Raw genomic sequence first — 10,627 nt, 5'->3', positions numbered from 1 at the left:
CCAGTTTAATTTTTTTCCTCTTTGCGTAAAAGCTCAGTCTAGCCGTCGGTGCTGCATAGCTCACGCCTTCGTTCACCCTCAGGAATCGCGGCCGTGACGCATTTACTGACGGGTGGACGTTAGTTTTCGCGCCAATGCTTCATCTGCTCGCGAAGGCACTATTTGGGGAGATAAACCGCGCCTCGGTCCCAGCCGCACCAACCGGCTCTTTCCGGTTTACCTCTCCTGTCAACAAGTGCAGCCCACCGTTCTACCTTCCAGACCAGGACAGACCTAACAGGAGCGTCGTTTACGGTCCGCAACCGGTTTAACAAAAATCATATCGAACAGAAACGTATATTTGGAAAAAGAAAAGAAAACGCGCAAAAAATGTTGGACCGATATAATATCCATGACATTGTTTTGTCATTCCTTGTTGGATGCATGGCATGTCTTTTATTCGCATCTGTTAATAATGCAGACGGTGAGTATCTTTTGTATATATTTTACTTAAAATGTGTTAGCTATCTTCAAGTAAAGTATTTGGCACCAGGAGCGGAGCGCGTAAAGCTCGGCGCGCATTCTGCTCAGCGTCGCCCAAATGTTGTAATGTTGAAATGTAACATCTAAGAACACTTTTCTGGTTTCTGTGTCTCTTTATAGTCCTGTTCGTTTACATCCTCAATAATGATTATTGATTTGCTGTATATAACGGTTGTATTGTCGGTGTTTTTTAGGCATATAAGCGTTTCTCTTTTAGCCGCCGTGCTGACTTTTTCTGGTCGCAGTTAATATTTATCCAGTAAATATTGTGAGAGAGGCATGAGGGAATAATCTGCACTGCATAAACTCAAGAAAAAAGTATGGTCAAACTAATACAAGCCCAATTATATTAAAATGGATGCAGTCTAATAAATAGGTTAAAACTCGTCTAATTTCAGCACACTGCTGTTGAGGGTGGTATAGAGAAAATGAGAAAATGCAAGGATTGCTGAGAAATATATTAACATTTGAAACTTTAGAAATAACAATAATGTTACATTCACTCAATATACCTGAATTCTTTTACATGAAGTTATATGCTGCTTTTTCCAAGCATTTAAAAGTACAAATTGACGAACTATATCAAGTGCCTGAAGGATCAGACGTCATAACATGAACTGCTCCCAGTCCTCTGGACGAGTAGACGGAGTGACAGACAGCCTGAAGGAGAGACAGACAGCCAGACAGAGAGACAGATGGACAAAACAAACAAGGCAGAGACAGAAATGGAGTCAGAGCTCAATGGTCAGAGAGAGACAGAGCTCAATGGTCAGAGAGAGTGACCGACTGACAGACGGACAGACACAGTGGGTGGTACCCTGAGCGTGGATCCTGGTTCCCCCTGCAGGTCGTGTGTTCACCCTGGACCTGAGGGGGTCCGCCTCGCTGCGGGGCCTGCGGGGGGCTGAGCGGGCCTGTGCCCTGCAGAACGCCCGCCTGGCCTCGGGGGCGGAGCTCCGCCGGGCCGTTCTGGAGTGCTCCTTCTCCGCCTGCACCCGGGGGTGGCTCCACGACGGCACCGTGGGGTGAGGAGCCGGCCCTTCATGTGTGTCCTTGTCCACGTTCATTTGTGTGCCTGTGTGCGTGTAACTGTGTGTGTGTTTCTGTGTGTGTGTGTGTGTGTGTGTGTGTGTGTGTGTTTCTGTGTACGTTTTGGTGTGTGTGTTTGTGTGTACGTGTGTTTGTGTGTCTGACTGTGTGTGTGTTGCGTGTGTTCACAATGGCTGGCGAGACGGGGGAAGACACATGAAAGATGTCGGAGAGATATTGAAGGATTTAGAGACGGAACTTCAATAAAAGAAAGAGCAGTGAGGGAGGGAGAGAGGAAGAGAGAGAGAGCAGAGAGGGATGGAGAGAGGAAGAGAGAGAGAGAGAGAGCAGAGAGGGACAGAGAGAGGAAGAGAGAGAGAGAGCAGAGAGGGACAGAGAGAGGAAGAGAGAGAGAGAGAGAGAGCAGAGAGGGACAGAGAGAGGAAGAGAGAGAGAGAGAGAGAGAGAGCAGAGAGGGACAGAGAGAGGAAGAGAGAGAGTGGAAGAGAGATATTGAAAGCCACCCTCTGTTCCTCTTTGGCAAAGGAGAGAATTCTGAGTCAGGGTGTCATGTCAGAAACTGACTCCATTTACACCTTCCATCTCCACGGTAACATGCCACACACCTCCTTAGAGGGAGAGAGAGGAGAGAGAGAGAGACTGAGAGAGAGAGTGAGAGAGACTGAGGGTGAGACAGAAATAAAGATGGACAGAGAAGGATAAGGGGAAACAGTGATTTCCCTGCGATAGTCAGTCTCAGCCTAAACTTTGTTTCTACGTTGTGCAAATGTTTGTCTCCACCAAAGTCAGTCCCAGGTTCCACATAGTTGTTTACCAAGAACACTTCTCGATTTCACATGCGAGAACGTAATACTGAAAGTGACAAGTATTTTCCAGAGTGAAAAGCTCTGGCGTCGGCCCGGTTACGACACGTGGAAATGGCGAACCCTAAAAACACATCAATTCACCACAGATGTTTCCCTTCTTCTTCTTCTTTTTTATTCTCCCCCCTGCCTGGCGGGATGGACCTCGGCGTTCACACCCTTTTACCACCTCACCGTCGTGTATTTCCTCTGCCCTTCGCTGTCTGAGCCCAGGTTGCCTTAGCTTTAGGAACCTCGAGATCAGCACGATGCAGAGTGTAGGCCACAGCTTCCTCTGCTACTGTCACATTACCTCATACAACTCTGCCTCCTCACCTGCCTATTCACACACACACACACGCACATGCGCACACATACACACGCAGTCGTGCACCCACATGCACACCAACAGACACACACAGATGCAGACACACACACATGCACAGTGCTGCAACTGTATGGGGTTCACCTTTATAAGGTTTGTAAAATGGTTGCGTTTGAAAGGTTCCCTTGCTCTCTCTCTTTTCATACTCTCTCTGTCTCTCTCCCTGCCGGTGGTTTTGTATGTGTGTGTGCCTGGGTGTGTCTGTGTGCGTTGGTGCTGGGTGGCAAGGCCCAGTTGTCATGTTGTTGTGCATCATCTTTACACCAGCGTGTGAACGTTCACTGTGGATCAGAGCGTGACTGTGGAGCTTTAATGAACTGTGACATCAGGGATTTGCTGGCATGTAGCGTAATACTCGCTCTGTCCCGATTCGCATGGACACGTGTAGGCACACACACACACACACACACACACACACACACACACACACACACACACATACAGACACACACTCTCACCCACCTACACACACTCACACAGAGCAAATGTTACAGTAATACAACATGACACTGTATCATACACCATGAGGATGCATTTCTCTTCCTCCACCCTGATATCTGATGTGCTGTGCCCTCCTCTACCCCTCTGCAGTCTTCCTGAATGCTGATAGTCACTCATCAATGCGTGCTCACGTATACACACTAAGCCCTGGTTTATACCGTCTTACTAAACCTGCACGCAATCATTGTCTTGTCAAACACTGAAGGTTTATTATAACATTGATGTGGGATAACACTAAGGACCAAGATCAATTCCTGTCGTCTTATCAGCTTGGTTTAGTTTGGCCTGCTGTCTGAATATTGATTGGCTTAGAAAGTGTAATGTTTACTGATAAGGGCCTAGTACCTGGTTAATAACAGGTGAAGACAGAAATGAAGATCCTCTATAAATAGTTGGAAAACTTAGTACTCACTGTGGACAGTTGCATTACTAGATCTCAATAAATGATCTGTTATAATAAGATTTCTATATATATAGCTGATTCCACTTCATCACTCCACACCACGAGGTGGCCTGGCTGTGGTGCTACAAACCAAGGACACAGGGTGGGGAAGTGGGAACCCGTTGCTGGCCAAGGTTAAATATCACAGACAGAGCAGGAGGCGTGACACGCAGGGGCCCTCCTGAGTGTGTGTGGTGATGGCTGGTTTAACCCGTGCACTGCCTGATTGTTCAACAGGTGTGCAGCCTCACCCAGCACCAGAGTCCAATCATTCTGACTCAGGCCAGGTGAGGCTGCTTAAACCAGCCGTCATCCACACACTCCGCAAACATCATCATCATCATCATCATCATCACTAAAACATGACTGTGTTCCCGTATTAGTATAAATCACACAGAGTACAAGGACTACAACTGCTTAGTTTGCACTCTTAATTGCCTGCACTGCCATGTATTTATATCCATAGGAGTCACAATTCTTGTGGGGGTTTAAAAATAGGCAGCTAGTGTGTGTGTGTGTGTGTGTGTGTGTGTGTGTGTGTGTGTGTGTGTGTGTGTGTGTGTGTGTGCGTGTGCATGCTGTGTGTTTGTGTGTGTATGTTAGTGAATGCGATTATTTTTAAAACGTCCAGTATTATGTGTTTATCCGTTTTTTATACCGTTATATATAATGTTTGTACATTGTTACATATACTATACATAGTTGTCTTTTAACAACAACTTATACCTTATAAGTGTGTCTTTCTGTCAGTCTGACTGTCTGACTGACGGTCTGTCTGTCTGTCTGTCTGTCTGTCTGACTGTCTCTCTCCAGGACAACAGACTGTAGGAACGCTGGCAGCTCCCTGACGGCCATGGAGGTGAGGACCGAGAACTTCACCGACCACACGGCCCAGCTCAACGCCTTCTGTATCAAAGACACAGGTCAGTGCACGTGCACACACACACACACACACACACACACACACGCACACACACATGCACACACACACACACACACACACACACACACACACACACACGCACACACACACACACACACACACACACAAACACACAATCACAAACATGGACGCACACACAAACACACACCCATGTGCAAATGCACATTCATGAGCGTGAGAGAAACAGAAGGGGGCAGAGAAAGAGAGAAAGAAAGTGTGTGGGTGTACGTTAGAGAGAGAGAGCAAGAGAGAGGGTGTTTTAGGGCATGACCAATCCAATTTGCTTGTTGTTCTCTGTATGTGTTGATAGAATCCCTCCATTAATGTAAGCCGAAGCTGAGCGTTACAGCTTCACTCACACACTCACACACACGCACACATGAACACACCCCTCGTCTCTTGAGCGTGGGTTTATCCTCGAGAGGGGACGGGCCTGGAGTTGTTTTTGGATGGGGCTGATATTGGGCTCCCCAGCCCTCCTCAACACTGGGCCCAGTGTGTCGACCACAGCCCCGGAATGGGCCCTCTCCCACTGCGAGGACAGGAGCCGCAGGCCCCTGAACACTGCCCTACACAGAGCAAAGACACAGCCTGGTGCTGGGGATAGAGTGGGTTAGTGGGTCAAGGCTCATGTTGTGGGGGTAGACGGGGTCTCTGAGTCAGGGAAACATGGGTCTGAGAAGGTTGTTGAGTCCAATTTGGAGATTCCTTTTATGCATGTTGAAAAAACAAACAACTGTTTAGCCATTTAATTGAGTATATTTGAAGATGTACAGTATAAGCTCGCTATAATGAGCATTTAGGGTTTTTCATACATTAGTGGAAGAATGGCGAGAGGTAAACCACAGAAATTTGCTTATCAACCCTCTAGAAAAGACACCAGACTCTGACTCTGGGATGTGTTCATTAACCCGCCTGTTCTCTGGGCCAGGTGTGCCGTGTGGAGACCCCCCCTCCTTCCCCAGCACCCGGCTCCAGGGCCAGGCGGGGTTCGAGCTGGGGGACGAGCTGCTGTACGTGTGCGCCCCCGGCTATCGGATGCCGAGCGGGAACACGGCCTTCAGCCTGCTGTGCGACAGCTGCGGAGAGTGGTACGGCCTGGTGCAGATGTGTCTCAGAGGTGAGGAGGGGCGATGGTAGCCAGAGAGGAACACGACAATAAGACAGGGAAGAGGTTGTCCAGAGGTATTTAAACGTTTCAGTGGTTTGCCCCGAGCGGCGGAAAGGCAGTGAGGTCAGCGATCGCTTGGTCTATTGGCCCGTCTGCTTCTAGTGTTTTCAGGGACTTGTGTTTGATTTGTAGCTTCTGGGGAAACAGAGTGCCAATTGTGAGGGCTGGGATGAGAGAGAAAAGGCGGCCATTGCACTTGAGTGCGAGATGCCACGGCGTGGCTGGGTCCCTTTGAGTACAGGCAGGGCCGAGGGCCATATGTGCAGGCAGAATGTCTAGCCCTCGCTGGCCAAACTGACAACTTGAGGGAGAAAGAGCGTATGAAAAAAACGAGACTTGTGTTAAACCAGTATTAAAGCAAATAAGGTTTTCATTGTTCTAAGCATCATTATTATGTAGGATACGAATGGGGAGGGTGTTTGAATCAGGGCCGAAAGGTTATGGGCTCAACCCCAATGTCGGCAGACATGTAGACCTTTAGCTGTAGACATCCTTGAGCCGAATGCCTGAAACCGTGCATCGGCTGAATAACAAAACACTGAACAGCGTAGTATCACAAATGTCTAATTTCGTTTATTCCACAGATGAAAGTGAAACGCACGTCGACTACGAAGACAGGTTCCCCGAAGGCTACGGTGCGCTGGACCACCGCAGTGACCCTGGGGAGGTCCCGGCAGAGAGGGAGGACCCCCAGGTCTCGGAGGAGGTGCACCCGGCGGTGTTCCAGCAGCAGCAGGATCCCACCCCCTTCACGGCGGGACGAGGAGGGCAGCAGCGGCGGGACCAGCAGGGAGAGGAGGCGTGGGGAGGGGAGGAACGCTCCCTCCACGAGGCGGAGGGCGTGGCCGGCGGAGTGTCGCAGGGCTCCGCTCGAGGTGTCCGGGTGGGAGAGGACCCCGAGCCCAGGGGCGTGAAGGGCGGTGTTCCTCTGGAGCCGGAGCAGGACCTCGTGGTGCGGGTGGGGTCGGACGCGGCATCGCAGGCCACGACCGCGCCTGTCTCCGAGCTCTCCCAGAAGCACATGTTCTGGTTCCCGTCGGAGGCCTTCCACGAGGAGGGCTATCCTGCCCCGGAAGACCCCGGCACACAGACCCCAGCGGCTGACGCAGACCAATCAGAAGAGAGCAAGGAGGGTCATCCTGATGCAGATGCTGACGATCACCACGATGAGGACGGCGACCATGACGACCACCACAACCATCAGGACGACCGTGAAGACAGCCGCCAACAGGAGGATCATGACGACAGTCGCCATAGCGACCACGACGACCACGACGGCCATGAGGACCGCGACGATGGAGCAGATCATGATGTCCATGACAACAGTCGTCAGGAGGAGGCCCAGGATGAGGACCTTCTGGATCAACGCGTGAAGCATTACAATCCGGGCCAGCGCGACAACGTGGACCGGTACAGTCGCTACGACGACGACGTCGATCCCAGGGACCACTACGACATGGGTGAACACGAGGACGACCAACACGCCCACGTCCTCCGTGGCGGCGATAGAGAAGACACTGATAGAGACCATGATGTTGTTGAGGAGGACGGCGGCGATGAAGACCGGGAGAGGGATGACCTCCATGAGCCCGAATCCCACAAAGAGCCCGAAGACCCCCATGACCACGATGAGCACAAAGACCACCATGAGCTTGAAGAGCCTGAAGACCACCATGAGCACGAAGACCACCATGAGCACGATGACCACGAGGAATACGATGAGCATGAAGAGCCTGAAGACCACCATGAGCACGAAGACCACGATGAGCACGATGAGCACGAAGAGCACGAAGAGCCTGAAGAGCACGATGAGCGCGATGAGCACCCTGAGGAATCTGAGGAAGATTTGGAAAGCGAAACGAGCGAACACAATGAGGACAACAACGACAGTGACACCGATCACGATCGCCACCATGACCATGACCACACTAAGGATGAGACTGCTGAGACTGATAACGAAGATGAGCACGATGCCCACGACATCCACGAGGACCATGACGTAGACCACGACGATGATGAGGATGATGAAATCGATAGGCATCCTCAGGTGGACTTCCCTCTAGCCACAGAGGAACCCACAACCCAGGAAGCGGCAGGAAGAAAGCCGACAACCACCACGGACAAGAACTGGCTGGACGGCTACCCCGTTGGACCCGAAGAGGCCGAGAAGGGCGGCTCCACAGAGGAGGCAGAGCTGTCCCGAGAGAAGGAGGATGAACCGATCGTAGTGGTCGGCGGCGGAGCGACAGACGAGTCCAGAGAGGCGGACCCCCTCCTGGAGTTCCCCTCCAACGGACCCGAGCCAGAGCAGGACCGGGGGGGAGACGCCTGGCCCGGCCCCCGTCCCCGCCAGCCCACCCCACCCCCCGGCGGCCACCAGTCCCAGGACTCCATCTCATACCCGGACCACACCGAGGACCCCGCCCTCGCCTTGGACGCAGAACACCCCTCGGATCACCCGTTCCCGAAACCCCGCCCAGGCCTCACGGAGGGCGGCGAGGACACGGATGGCAAGGTGTCGCTGGAGGGGGAGGGCGGGGAAAGGGCCCCGGTGGAGGGGGAGATGGGGGAGGCCGTGTGCACCGGGGAGGACTGCCCTCCCCCTCCTCCGCCCACCTCGTCCAGCCGGGGTCCCATCGTGGCTGCCGTCATCGTGGCGATCTGTGCGGTCGCCATGGTAGCCGTCATGGGGGCGTGGCTGTACCGCCGGCGGCAGCAGAAGAACTCCATGTACCAGTTGAACGGCAAGGACCACAGCCAGTGCAATCCGGAGCAGCAGATCGAGATGCAGCAGAAGGTGTAGCCAAATGAACAAGCGGGGGGAGGGGGAGAGGGACGGACACTGTGGAGCTGGTGATGGAGCGGAGCATTAGAGTCCGGCCAATCAGATGATGGTTGATCTGACGTATTAAGATAGGTATCTATGGGTATTTAGGTATAGGTATTTATGGTTGTATTTAGGGCCTCCTCACTGTGTAGGGATGTCCATAGCATCTCACACAACTAAGAACTTGCATTGTAGATGATGTATAGACAAAAGGGTTTATAATAGAGCTGGGTGGGTGGGGATAAGAGTAGGGTTAGCAGGGTAGTTTAGGAGTGAGATGATTGTAGGGGAAAACACAAGATCATTTCTGTCTGAAATATGCGCTTGGAGAAAGGCCTCAGACATTGTGGTGAAGATATTTTAAGTTCATGTCATAGGAGTTTGTTTTTTTATGCCAATATTAATACCTGCTCCCTGAAAGGAGCATTCAATCGTTTAGTTTTGATGCGTTGATTTTTGTTTTATGTTTTTAGTTACTGTTTGTGTTGTTGCGAGAAAAGAAATCCACTTTATTCCTTTATTATGAGAATGTTGAGGTTCAGACTTCTGCCAGAGACAGCACTGAATGAACCTGTATGAACAAGCCTTTTTCTGGTCAGAGCGGAGGGCCGAGAGAGGCCCTCGACACCCAGTCCCAAACGGGCCTTCTTCACCGAGCAGCTCTCTTGGTTTGATTGGTTCCATATGGTAGCTGAGTGGTGCAACTGAATGCCTCCACATTCAGTCGTCGTCTCCCCCCCTCCTCCTCCCAAGTTGGCTTTCTGAACCAATATGGCCACTAGGTGAATAAGGCCCATAGTAGGGATGTGCAACGGGCCATTTTTTCTTTCTTAGATGACATCTAGAAGAAGATCACACCCTGTCTGATTATGTGTGCGTGTGTGTGTGTGTGTGTGTGTGTGTGTGTGTGTGTGTATGTATGTGTGAATGCGTGCCCGTGTGTGCGTGTTCGCATGTGTGTGTGTGTGTTCGCGCTTCATGTATTCATGTGTGTGTTCGCATGCGTGTGAGTGTGTGTCTGTTAGTTTGTGTGTGTGTGTGTGTGTGTGTGTGTGTGTGTGTGTGTGTGTGTGTGTGTGTGTGTGTGTCACGTTGGTGTGATTCTCTGGTCATTGGTGTGTCATGTTTGAAGGTCCCGGTGAGAGTCCAGAGTCTGGATGAGGGATGCCACATAGAATTCAGAACCCAAGATCAAACAGCCTAGTGCTGCCATGACAACCAATATTATGTAAGTTGCCAAAACATGACAGCGATCAAACTATTTTGAAGGTGAATTATTATTATTCTATCTTTATGCAAATTTACTTTGAATAACCAGAGCACTGGGAATGATTTAGTTTACATTATCTGATACTCATTCTGTTTTTTTTTGTGATACTGTGTTATTTTTCATCATAGTGTTGTGTTATTAAATATGAAAAAAGGATCCTTATTAAGGTATACTTCTAATAACAGACATCACAGGACAGCAATTGTGGTAGTATTAACATTTGGATATATTTCTAATACTGTACACAAAGAACTGACATTTTTAGAATATTCAAAAGGAACCCAATAATTTTGTTCTTCCCCTTATCATAGTTTTATGTGCATTGTTTCCAAAAAATATGTGTTTGTATGTGTGTTTGAGAGCGAGAGAGATGGTGTGTGTTTGTGTCTGCACAGTAGTGTTTTTACAAAATTAAAAATAAATAAATGTCCTCAATTCTTTAGGACAATAGCTGAAGCAAACAACAAACAAATTCCTTCTGTGGTGAGTGTGTGTTTCTGTAAATACATGTTGACATGAGTAAACTGCTGCACATAAAGCCTACATAACTGGTCTCAGACCTAACAGATGCTCCTCACAGCCCAGGACAGGCTCAGGTCAGGTCTCACACAGGGTCAACTATACCTTTTCTGAAGTCATCTGACTTATTGTCTTTTATTATTTGAATTGAACAC

This window comes from Pollachius pollachius (assembly GCF_949987615.1).
Source record: "Pollachius pollachius genome assembly, chromosome: 13".
NCBI lineage: Eukaryota > Metazoa > Chordata > Actinopteri > Gadiformes > Gadidae > Pollachius > Pollachius pollachius.
Note: the sequence above shows the minus strand (reverse complement) of the source record.